We start from the raw sequence: 13488 nt of genomic DNA on the forward strand, positions 1-13488 counted from the left end.
TCCTTATTCATATTTTGAATTCCAGCCAACTCAAGAGACTCATCTTCTGGTCCTCAGAAGACATTTCCCTGCAATTCATGAGGTTCTCACTAACCAACATTTTTTGGAAGTTGATAACCAGTTCCCTCTTCCTAATCTGTTTTATTCTGCGCATGCTACTGAAGCTTTTCTGCTCTGGATGACCCTGATGGTGTTTGAAATGCTATTGGGGTAACTGCCAGCATTATATCAATGGACAAGATTACACTAAGACCATATTATACAACACTACAGCAGACGAACGGTGTTACCATCTTAGAGTCTGCGTGGTATTTGTCTATAGGTCAGATTTTTAGAGCTAACCTTTGTATGTTTGTATTCAACTCTTTAAACTGTATTTCTACATGGGTATACATGAAATAGTTCTTTTCTCTGCCATTGTTTTCAATTGAGCTAGGTCAACAGGGATGACTTCATGCTATAGTATTTAAGATAGGAATCAAAGTATGTCCTTAAACACGGCACAAAATAGAAATAGCCCATAATTTATAGCCTGAGGCTTATTTTGAAAATAGCATGATCTATTTCATTGTTAAGTAACAAGAATCTATATTGCCTGTAATCTGAGTTCTTTTTAACCCCCGCAAAGTGACATTGACTGAAATCTCTCCATAAGTAGAATTAGGCTGTTGCTTCTAGTTCATACGCAAACCCCTTCATTTCCTCTAATTTTATACAATGTAAATAAATACTCTGTGGTGTTCAGAGTGTACTGGAGAACACTGAATGCCTCTCATGTGTTCTAAATAAGGCCCTCTTGAATAAAAAATTACCTTTGAGCTCCGAAAAGTAATAGTTGCTAAGCAGAAAGGTTAACAAGAGCAAGTGGGCTTTTTCCTGTATTTGTCTGTGAGAATAAACATATGGATGAAAATGTCCTTCCATAAAAGAATTCAAACAAAGCCAAAGACTTCAGAAAATAGATTGCCCCGGAACGTTTATTTAAACTTAAGACTCCCGCATGGAATTAGCCACGTTAGACTGAACGGAATTGAACGAATCATTCTCTTCCAATATGGCTCACTTTTCTTTAATTTCTGTGAGGCGTGTTTTGAATATTTGTGTGCAGCAGAAAAGGCATTTCAAGATTAGCAAAGTGAACAGGAAATAAGACCCTGAAGAAATAGACCCACAATTGTCTTGTAGGCAGACACACACACTCAGCTCAACACTGACGGTGGAGAATAATGTGTCAACTATTCAAAACAAATTTTAAAAATGCCATAGATTTTCAATAACTGGCACCCATTAGGACTTTGTGGCTGCTATTATTATAATTGACTGTTCAGCACATATTACTGAAGAAAATAACTTTTGTTCATTTTATCATGTTAATCCACACATGAATATTAAAATAGGATGGACAGATTATTGTATCTGGGATATTGAATTGTATAATTCCTGAGGAATGTAACTAAAGATTACCTCAAAAGAACATTCTCTACCCTCTATTGGCTTTCCCAAAAAGAACACTCCCCCCTCTTCCTTCTACACAATTCACATTACTTCTTTGTTTGCAATATACAATATAGTCCTCTATGAGTTGTTTTCAGTCTTTCTAACAAACCACGGGAAATTCTCAGGATTGAGCAAATAGGCGCTGATTAAACTTTCACTCATAAGGCATTAATGATAATGTAGAAAATGTAAAAACTTAAGCAATAGTTAAACCAAAATTGAAATATACCGTATTGCTAGAATTCTAGGATTGAAGTGTGTTTTATTATGAGGATCTGGAATTTATAAAGAAGTAAAGAAGTGATGTACTGACCTTCTACCTAATGGCATGAAGACAAAGCCTGAACTAACTTGAATTTAAAAAAAAAAAGTCACAGGGAAGTTACCACTCAATTCTCTGGTCACCTGAGTTTTGGGGAACAAAGTGCATAAAGAACTAATTAATAATATACTTAATAGTAACTATCATCACATACACACACACACACACACACACACACACAGGAATCTGTCTTACCAGCGCATAAAATATATCATTGTAACTAAATCCACTTAAACAGGGTAAGAGCCTAAAACTAAAATCCACTGACTTTTAGTCAAGTCTGACTCAAATGGATCCTTTAAGATGAGTAGAGCTACCTTACAGAGATCTCTTGGTTAAAATATTCACAAACCAAGACTATCACATCGTTCTCTAAATAAGCAACTGGTAGATTGAACCACTGACCTTTTGGTTAATAGCCAGCTTCTTAACAACCACACCACAAGAGCTCCTTTGACAGGTTGATACTGGAGCAAAAATCAAATAAACTTACCAGCTATTACAAGGAGATGAAGCAGACAGAATTTGTGGTTGATATGTAAATATAGCTCTTTTACAAAAGGGGGAATAACAAAATATATAGCTAATATCTGACATACTTTGGACATGTTGCAAGGAGAAACTGGTCCTTGGAGAGGGACATCATGTTTGGGAGAGTGGAGGGACAGCCCAGGATGGGAAGGCCCTCTATGAGATGGATTGATTCTGTGAGTGGAGTGGTGGGAACGAGAGTGTTTGAGACAGTGAGGTTGGCACAGGATAGAACGGCACTTAGGGCTCTTGTACATAGGGTCGCTATGAGTCACACACAACTCGATGGCACATAACAACAATAACATAGCTAATAAGCCAAAAATGCTCTTTAAAGTATTTTTAACACCATCTCCTTGAATTATGATTAAGAAATATAGACAGGGAGCTCTGGTGGCCTAGTGGCAAGAAGTTGCACTGGTGGCCTAGTGGCAAGAAGTTGCACTGTAATCCCAGAGGAATGCTGTTCGAATCCCAGATGTTCTGCTGGAGAAAGAGAGGCAATCTCTTCCTGTACCAGTCAGATCTGATATGATGGTACACACACAAATAATAATTTAAAAAAATATGCATCAGAATGAATTCAATACTGATTAAATCTAAAAATGAACCAAAAGTAACTTAAAGAAAATATAAGTAAATATTTATTTGATCTTAAGATAAGGAAAGATTTATGAACTTTAATGTAAACTAGTACAAAATTTTTAAAAAAAGAAACAAAGATATCTCACAGACGGGAAGATTTGTACACTTGAAAGTTTAAGTAAAAAATATTTTTTTATTTTTCAATGAAATATAAAAAATACTTCACTGAAACTCAAAGTATAATTAGCAATATGATAGGAATCAGGCTAAAAATTGAATATGGGAAAGCATCACTCTAAAAAAAGAATAAACAAAATATAGAAATAGTTATAACAAGTTATTCACAAATGAAATAATTAACAATTCACAGATGAGGAAGTCAACATATATAAAAGATGGTGTCATTTTTGGTTAGTTTCATCCTCTGGACATGATGTCTTCACCTCCAAGTCAAGGACACACACACACACACACACACACACACACACACACACACACACACACTGTCTTCACCTCCAAGGCAAGGCTTAGTAAGTGGTGATCACCCGACAAACAATATTTGTTGAAATGATAAAGTAAGACCGATTGTTGTTGTTATGTGCCGTCGAGTCTCTGCGACTCATAGCAACCCTATGTACAACAGCCCTAAACCCTCCTCTATCCTGTGCCAGTCTCACTGCCTCTGACACACCCATTCCGATTATCCCAATCACTGAATCAATCCACCTCATGGAGGGTCTTCCCCTTCTGCGCTGTCCCTCCACTCTACCCAGCATGATGTCCCTCTCCAAGGACCTGTCTCTCCTTACATGTCCAAAGTATATCAGACGAGGCCCCAGAATCCTTGCCTCCAAGGAGTAGCCTGGTTTAACCCTCTCTAGGATGGATCTGTTTGTTTTCTTGGCAGTCCATGGAACATTCAATACTCTTCTCCAGCACTACAGCTCAAAGGCGTCAATTCTCCTTCTATCCTCCCTAGTCATTGTCCAACTCTCTGATAATAACAAGTGATTGCAAAGATCATGGCCTGTATCAGGTGCACCTTAGTCTCCAGAGAGACACCGTTGCTCTTGATTACTTTAGAGAGGTCCCTAGCCACAGACTTTCCCATCGCAATACGTTTTTTTGTTTTTTGTTTTTTGTTTTTTTTTATTTCCTGGCTGCTGGTGCCAAGAGTTAGAGTAGCATGCTATCTTTAAGCAACCATAAGAAATTTCATATTTTCAGATCATGATGTGTAGGGTGGTACAAAAGAAGGTAAGTGGTGGACACTAGATTTGGAAATGATCAAATCCGTTGCTCAGAAAGGCTTATTGTGGTGATGTGTGTTTCTGTGATTCTGGGAGCAAAGCCACCAGCATTTCAAGTACCAGCAAGGTCACTCATGGTAAACAGGTTTCAGTGGGGCTTGGAGATTGAGACAAGCAGAGCAGCAGCACTGACTGTCCACTTCTGAAATAATCGGCCCTATAAACAGCAGGGGAATGTTAAACAGCAGGAGAATGTTACAAGTTTCGCTGCTGGAATATGAGGCTCCCAGGTTAAAATGCTGAAGTTCATTGCCGTGGAGCTGAAACCACCTCACAGCAGACCCTCCAGTGGATTTTCTGAGCTGCAAATTAAACAAAGAAGATTGCTTGTGTTTCTCCTGCCCGGAGGCTCCTGAATTCAAACCACTCGATAGGAACTGATTTTAGGGGAGCAGAACAACTTTGCGCAGACTATGGCACCAGGGCTCCCTAAATTCATTGCCTGCTAGTCCAGGCCAACTCATAATTGATTCTCCCATGCATTTTCAGAGAACTGAGGCACAAACTGAGATTTGTACACCAATGTTCATAGCAGCATTAGTTACCATCGCAAGAACATGGAAACAGCCCAAATGTCCAACCACAAATGAATGGATTGAGAAATTATGGTGCATTCACACAATGGAATACTATGCAGCACACAAGAGCAATAACTTTGTAAATGATTACCTAACTTGGGAGGGACTAGAGAACATTATGCTGAGTGAACTAACTCAGTCCCTCAAGGATAAATATTGTATAAAACTGTTATTGTAGAATGAGTATAAATATCCAAGAGGGGTGGGAGAGGCTGGAAGCAGAGGGATGTGGATGTGCAGTGGGAAGGGGAGATTAATCACTGGGTTATACAATTTAATGGGGCGGGGGTGAGGGAAATGGAAAGAATTTGTTCTAATTTGTATTTGAATATTATAAATAAAAAGTAGAAAAAATTTTAGAAAATTGCTTATCTTTCTCCTACATAACAGCTGGTGGTTTTGAACCACTGGAGAGGTGCGGTCTTTGGGTTAGAAATGCAACTCCCTCATAAGACACCAGAGCTTCATGCACAGTTTAAAAGGCACTCAGAGTTTGGCTTAGCAGCGTAGCAGAGACTGTGAAACAGGAGCAGGATCTGGAAGAGGTTTGTTCTGTGTTGTTCGGGTCGCAAGGCGTTGGTGCCAACCCAAGGGCATCTAAGAACAATAAAATAGAGGAAGCAATGAGAGTGAGCATGTGGAGAACAGGATGTGATACCTCTAGGAAATCATCGAAGAGATACTTTAGACATTTCTTCATCTTTCATTAACATCTAGTACACATTTTAGGGCTCACATATCCTTTAAAAAAAATCTGTAAGAATCTGACCACATCCTTGATTCACTAAATAATTGTTCCAGAGTGCTTCTTGTTAAATGGAAAAATCAGTATCATTTAATAATATTTAAGCAAAGTCTAAATGACATCAGAATTTGTATAAAACCTCTCAGATTACAGAATCATACTTTAACAATGGACAAAGGTATTAAGACTTTTTTCCTAAGAGCGTGCATCTTTCTAAGCATCTATAGGTTTCTGTTAAGAAAGTAAAATGATTTGAAATATCACAGGTTGTGGTTGTATCCTTGAATATGTTTCACCCTTTCTACTAGGGTGAATATAAATCCACACTTTGGATAATTTTTCTATTCTCATCTTAATGTGGTTTGGCTATTTTTTTAAAAAAAAAAAGACTGTTGGTTATACTATATCCTGTCTTGGATTTTTCATTGCTTTAAATATTGGAGAGATTTCCAGAAGCCAGTGGTATTTAAAGTTACTAATTTTTCAGGTTGGAAATGAGAAACTTCAATAAACATATCATTTCCCAATTTAGTTGCTCAGTCACCAGGCGAATCTCTCGAGAGAATGAAATATTGAAATCATTTTCACAGCACAGACATGGCCCAAGAGTATTTTGTCATTTATCTAAACAGCTCTTCATGAAGATGAAATAAGCTGGATTTTTTTTTCTTTCTGATTCTTGCATGTGTCCAAATGAATGGGCCATCCAAAATTTTAAAGACTGAAATAGAAAAGAGGTTTAACTTCTGTCAGTTGCTTTTGAATATTGGAAAAGGGATATCACTGCTAGACAACAGTGCGTGTGTTTTGCTTGAAAAGATGAACCTGGTAACTGAATGCTCACCACATGGTGTTTATAGTGAGTTTTGATAAAAATATATGCTTTTCTGAATTTTGCTCTGAATTCTAGGCCTAGACCTTCATTCAGAAAGTTCATTTATGTGTTCCTGAATTTGAACATTCTGCTATTCTAATGGAACATTAAGTACATGTGGTTAACTCAGGATGAAAATTTGGATTGGCTGCTTCTTGGATAAAATTATTTTCTTATGTTTTTATACGGTCGCTTAATGAGCTGTATCCCATGAGGTCATTGCAGAGCCCCATGGCTGCTACCCTTAACAGCCAATTGGAGCTTCTCTTTTTATCAGCAATATTATTTTATATAGTTCAGCTGCTCCCCCTGCTCTGTTGTGTACCCCAAACTTGTCAGGGAAGGGTAGTTGGCTCTCTATTTAAAACCAGAAGTGGAAAGTTGCTTTGGTTTGTTTTCCTTAATAAAATCTTCACAAATTTGATTTTTAACATTTGCCAGAAAGTTTTCCATTGAGCCTGTTTTGTTTTGTTTTGTTTTTTCTTCTTTCCATTTAAGGAAAGCAGCAAAGTCTACATAACACAAGTCTGTAATGAAAACAAAAATAAAAGAGGGTCTCTGTCTTTCCATAGATTGATAACTAGATACAGAGATTGAGATAGACAAATGCAGAGATATGGGAGAAGGACAGGCAATTTGCTGTGCAATTTACTGCCTCTGAAAACTCTCTGGAGGGTCAGCTATGGGTTGGTTCTGACTCAGTGGTACACAACAACAACAACTATGTGTGTGTGTGTGTGTGTATATATATATGCAGATTCATAGTATTTCCTTTGTCATGTTTGGTGAGTTGTGCTTGATATAATGTGATTACTGAGTTAAAATAATTGCTTGGTGGAATTTGAGGCTCCACAAGGATTATCTGAGCACAGTCATACCAAACAGCAGGATAGGCCACTAACTACACAGGAAGGTTAGCCTGAAGCGCCATAACTGGGTGTCTAGACAAGGGGAAAATGCTCTACAAAGCCCAGTGGGAGTGAGGCAGGAAGAATAGACTTTAGCTAGGCAGGAAGACAGGAGCTAGATTTGGACCCAGGTTCAGACCTTGTTGTTCTTGCCAGGTGCCTTCAAGGTGCCTACGATTCAACATGACCTTGACTAACAGATACGAACCTGTCTTATCCCTTACCATCTTCACCACCTCTGATTATGCTCTAGCTTGTTATAGTCACTATGTCAATGTATCTTGTTCGAGGTCTTCCTGTCCTCCTCCGATCCTCCACCTTTCCGAGAAGAATGTCCTTTTCCCAAGGACTAGCCCCTTCCAACAACTCACCCAAAGTCTGTCAGACAAAGTTTCATCATTCTTTCCTCGAAGGAACACTCCAGTTGTAATTTCTCCGAGACAAGTCTTATTTAGTCTTTGCTTATCCTTCATAGGGTCGCTATGAGTCGTCTACGACTCGACGGCATTAAACAACAATAACAATGACAATGACCAAGAGAGAGCTACGTTGGCCTAGTGGAAGGAAGCTGTGCTACCAAGCCGAAGGTGGGTGATTGTCATCTGTGGCCCTCGGCCAGGTTCAAATTGTCTTTCTGTCAAACATTCTTCTAGGTGGTATAGCACTGGTCTGTGCGTTGCTGTACAAAGATAACTCGTGGTTGCTGTGATGCTGAAGCCTGCGACAGTGATGTGCCAATCGTGGTAATGGGCACCCATGGTGGACAGTGTTGGCTGGAGCTTCCCGACTAAATCAAGCCTGGAAGCAGGAGCGGCGTCCACTTCCGAAATGGCTTGCCTCCGGAAACCCTATGTACGAACAGTGCTCAGGCCGTTTGTTCATAGGGTCGCTATGAGTCGTCTATGACTCGACGGCATTAAACAACACCAACATCCTTATTTTATTCTGCAGCTGTTTGTAGGATACTGTGTTGTTTTTGTTGTTGTTATGTGCCATTGAGTCTCCTGTGACCCATAGCGACTCTATGTACAACATCTCTGACACCTGCCCTCTCCTGAGCCAGTCTCACTGACTCCAATACACCAACCCCTTTTGCCCCAGTTGCTGTGTCAATCCGTCTCATCTGGGGTCTTCCTCGCCCATGCTGTGCTGTTCCTCCACCCTTCAGAGCATGTGAAGAGGGGTCTAACACAGGGGGAAAGCAGCATTCTAGACTGATTATAGTAGCTATAGTATTTTCAAAGTCAGGGACAAATTAAAGAGATTTTTACTATTTTGAGGAATTAGAAGGTATTTGGATTCTTTTAGGCCCCAGGTGGTTGTTTGTTGTTTCTTGTTGTTAGATACTATGGGATTGTCTTCCTACACACAAAAGAAAGAAACGCTGATTCTGAACCATCTTTTCAGTCTCCGGCATGCTATGCTTTAAGTGTGTTATTCCTGTTGCTGTGTCTGTTCATCTCATTGAAGGTCTTCTTTTTTGCTCATCCTCTGTTTAGCCAAACGTGAGGACCTTTCCTAGGGACTGGTCTCTCCTGGTCGAATGCCTGAAGTCTTATTCAAAGGAACATGCTTGCTTCACTTCTTTCAAAATATGTTACTTTTTTGGCAATCCATGAGTTACTCAATATTTTTTGCCAACATCACAGATCAAAAGCATCCATTTCTTTTCAGTTCTTCTTATTAATTGTCCCACTTTTATAAACATAGTTAACAATTGAAAACACCATGGTTTGGGTCAGGAGCACCTTCATTTTCTAAGTGAAATCATTATTTTTTTAGTGTGTCTATGATGAGGGTATGATCCATAATGAAGCTAATAGTGAAAGTAAAGCCTAATGCTTTTCAGTAAATGCTTCAAATCTTCCTCATTTTCTGCACTCATGTTTGTGTAATGTGCTTATTTCAGGCTATTGATGAGTTGCCCTCCAACTCTAATGCCAGATTATTCTTCAGTCAATGAATTGTTGTTTGTTTGTTGTTGTTGTTGTTGTTGTTGTTGTTGTTGTTGTAGGTACTGTTGAGTCAATTACGACTCATAATGACCCTTTGAATGGTGGATTTGAACCTTGTCCTTTCCTGTGCTATCCTCGTCATCTCAGATATCCTCAAGGCCATTGTTATGGTCACTGTGTACATTTATTTCATTGAGGGTCTTTTCACTCACCCTCCACTTTTCCAAGCATGATGCCTTTCTCCCCCAAAACTGGTCTTTTCTAATGTGCCCAAAGTGTGTGAGGGAAAAGTTTCATCACCTTTGTCTCTCAGGACCACCTCAGTTGACTTTGTCCAAGACATATTTACGTTTTAGTTGTCCATGAGATAGTCAGGATTCTTCTCCTGCACCACGACGCAAAGGCAATGAATGGATGAATGGCACTGTCTGGAGAGGAGACAGGTTGAGAGAAATATGGAGATTTGCAGAGAGACGCAAACACATATAAGTGCTTGTCCAAATAGGGAAGGCTTAGAAGGTGAAAAACGATTAATTTTATATTATGGGAGAACAGGTATACATGTTTGATAGGCAATTTTAATATTCAAGCCTAGAAGTAAGGAGATAGAAGCCCAGCTCCGTTACAGCGATAATAGAATGAAGTTGTAAAAGTCGGCTCCTAACTCTTTACTTCAAAGCCTTCCTATATTTGAGCAAATTGTCAAAATTAGATATTTACAACAACATCTGCAGGCTACTATTAGAAGAGAATCATCTCTAAATTCTCTCCTTGGTCCTGTTCTTCCTTCACTTAGCATTTTGCTCAAATATATATGTAATCTGTGTTGTGAATTAATAAAAGCATGAGAACTTAGGTCTCTTTTTGTATCTTTCCATTGCACTTTCACACACACATGCACAAACACATGCACACACGCAAGAACCGTTCCCACTTGAAAAAGCAGGTTTGGCTTGAGGGTATTTGCTGCTGATATTATTATTCTTTTAGAAGACCATAGAAAATAAATAGTTCTCTACGCTCTCAAAATGTCAGTATATCACGGATTTGCTGAGTCACAATGGCAGTGTTTTCTTTTTGTTGTTCTTGCTTAGCTGTCTGTCAAAATAGTAAAACAAGAAATTCTCAGAATAAGGTATAGGGGGTATGAGGTATGAAAGATTTCTGTTTGGAAGTGAACAATGTTAATTGAAGCAGAGTGTACCTGGAGGCTTGGATAGGAGTCTAAAAAATATTGGCTGGTTTATTTTAATTGGTGGACTCTTAGCAGCAAATAGCTATTGTGTTTCCCCATATCTCATCTACAAGTGGAAATCATTCAAAAATTGCATCTCTCTCTTACTCTAGACAGACTTTCTATGACCCCATCCAGCCACTGCCTCCTGACTAGTCTCCTCCTATCATCATCAATCTTCCTTCCTGTAAATTAATTCTCCACTGAGACACCAGAGTGAACTAATTAAAATGCAGAGTTGACTTCTATGGCCCCCCATCACGTCCAATTTCCATGATGTGAGAAAAACTTTGACTTATGGCCATCAGTTCCAGCCTCATCATCTATCCTCCAGATTTTTTTTTTCTCCCCTTTCATATAGTATCTAATTTTCAATGTCTAGGAGTGACATTTTTGTAACTTGTTTGCTTGAAATTCCTGGTTCTTTCATGTGGGCAATTCTGAAGAATATCTCAAATAACTCAGAAAACTTTCTGTAGAAAGCTGCTCTAGCTCTACTTGATTTTTCTTTCCTGATGAGTGAGGTGATAGCAATACCTTTACACTCAGCATCCACCTTTCAATTTATTATAAGCTTTGTCTCTTTTAATAAATTTTATATTAAAATATTAGCCTCTTTTAATCAATATTGTTGTTGTTGCTGTTCTTGTTTTGTGCCGTCGAGTCACTTGTGACTCATAGCGACCCTATGTACAACAACCCTAAACTCTGCTCTGTCCTGTGCCAATCGCACTGTTTCTAACACACCCATCCCGATTACCCCAGCCACTGAATCAATCCACCTCATAGAGGGCCTTCCCCTCCTGCGCTGTCCCTCTACTCTACCCAGCATGATGTCCCTCTCCAAAGACCTGTCTCTCCTTGCAATATGTCCAAAGTATGTCAGACGGAGCCTCAGAATCCTTGCCTCCAAGGAGCCACCCAGTTTAACCCTTTCCAGGACAAATCTGTTTGTTTTCCTAGCAGTCCATGATATTCTCAATACTCTTCTCCAGCACCACAGCTCAAAGGCATCAATTCTCCTTCTATCCTCCTTGGTCACTGTCCAACTCTCTGATGCATAACAAGTGATAGCAAAGACCATGGCCTGTATCAGACACACCTTAGTCTCCAAAGAGACACCATTGTGCTTCAGTACTTTGGAGAGGTCCTTAACAGCAGACTTTCCCATGGCAATGCACCTTTTAATTTCCTGGCTACTGGTGCCAGGAGTGTTGACTGTGGAGCCAAGCAAGCTAAAGCTGTGAACAATCTCAATCTCTTTACCATCCATCCTGATGCTGCCAATTGGTCCTGTGGTGAGAATCTTTGCCTTCTTGACATTGAGCCTCAATCCATATTGGAGGCTGCAGTCCTTGACACTCTGCAGCAGGTGCTTCAGGTCCTCCTCAGTTTCAGCAAGCAGGGTTGTGTCATCTGCATAACGCAGATTGTTGCTAGATCGTCCACCAATCTTGACCCCACATTTCTCCTCATAGAGCCTAGCCTCCCAGATAATCTGTTCTGCATACAGGTTGAAAAGATAGGGACATAGGACGCATCCCTGGCATACGCCCTTCCCAATTTTGAACCAGTGTTCCTTTGCTCTGTTCTGACGACTGCCTCCTGGTCCAAGTATAGGTTTCGCATTAGAACGATCAAGTGTTCTGGGATTCCCATCCTTCTCAGAGTCAGCCACAGTTTGTTATGATCCACACCGTCAAACGCCTTTGCATAGTCAATGAAACACAAACCAATATACTTTCTATTAAAAACTTGTATGTGGTGTAAATTATGTTGTTCAATAATTTCTGCACTACGTTGAATCACTTTTCTTTGAAATGGGCACAAATGCAAATATGGAACTCTTCCAGTTCATCTAGAACTATTGCTTTTCCTATCGATAAAGGAGTAATTTCAACAGTATATCAAGCGTTGAACACCTCAACAAGTATGCCATCAATTACTAGAGCCTTGTTGGTTTTTCTTTTTCATTAATGTGTGAGTGCAGTTAGACTTCTTCCTTTACTAATATAAGTTCTTTCTCATATGTTACTTCTTGGCCTGGATGAAGACAGAGTAATTCTTTTTTGATGCAATGACTGTGTATTTTCCATCATCTTTTGATGCACCCTATGTCATCCGGTTTGCCCATATAATATTTCAGCATTGTAATTCAAGATCAAACCATTGGAAACAGCCTTATTTGAGTGAGGAAAAAAGTTTCTTTTCTAAGATCTAAATGAAATGGAACAACAAAAGTTCTATTAAAAAAGCCAGCAACCTCAAAATTAGTTCTGGGCTTTAAGTGTACCATTTTGTGATGAGAATAAGCTTTCCAAACATACCAAAACTCAAACCACTACTGTGGACCCAAGTTTGAAGCAAGGTTCTGGGATCAGGGATCTGCTTTTCAGAACACAGAGATAGACACTCAACATGGGGAGTTTGGGGAGAGTCAGTTTACCTCCAAGAAAGAATTTTGAAGAACGATGGAGATCATTTGCAGCCTGTTAAACTGATGAAAGATATTCACGTCCACTAGCAGGCTGTGCTTCTTATTACCATAAAGTGCTGACAGCTAAAACAGGCAGTTACACAAGAAAGGGTGGTGGATGTGATTTTACCTACTTGAATGACTAATTCTTTAACTAATTCCACATAGTAAGAAGAAACATGTTTCTTACTATATATGAAGGGTGTTAGAAACTGCTATCTTTCTCTTCAGATGAACAGAGAGTGGAGATGTAAGCTAGAGTTGAAATGAGTTGCTTAACAAAAGCAATGGCTTAGTTTTATGGAAAGAAATAAAAGGGCAGGACTGAGTTCAGGAAACTCAATATTTTATTATTTAAGGTTTAGAATAAAGTTGAATGTCTAAACTCTAACTTCTTTTTTCTATTCTGTGCTTATTTCTGAAGATGGAATCCAATAAAGTTTAAAAAATACAATAAAAAGTGACATTATGCT

Source organism: Elephantulus edwardii, unplaced genomic scaffold (genome assembly GCF_000299155.1).
Source record: "Elephantulus edwardii isolate Elephantulus edwardi_28Jun2011 unplaced genomic scaffold, EleEdw1.0 scaffold00048, whole genome shotgun sequence".
Classification (NCBI taxonomy): Eukaryota; Metazoa; Chordata; class Mammalia; order Macroscelidea; family Macroscelididae; genus Elephantulus; species Elephantulus edwardii.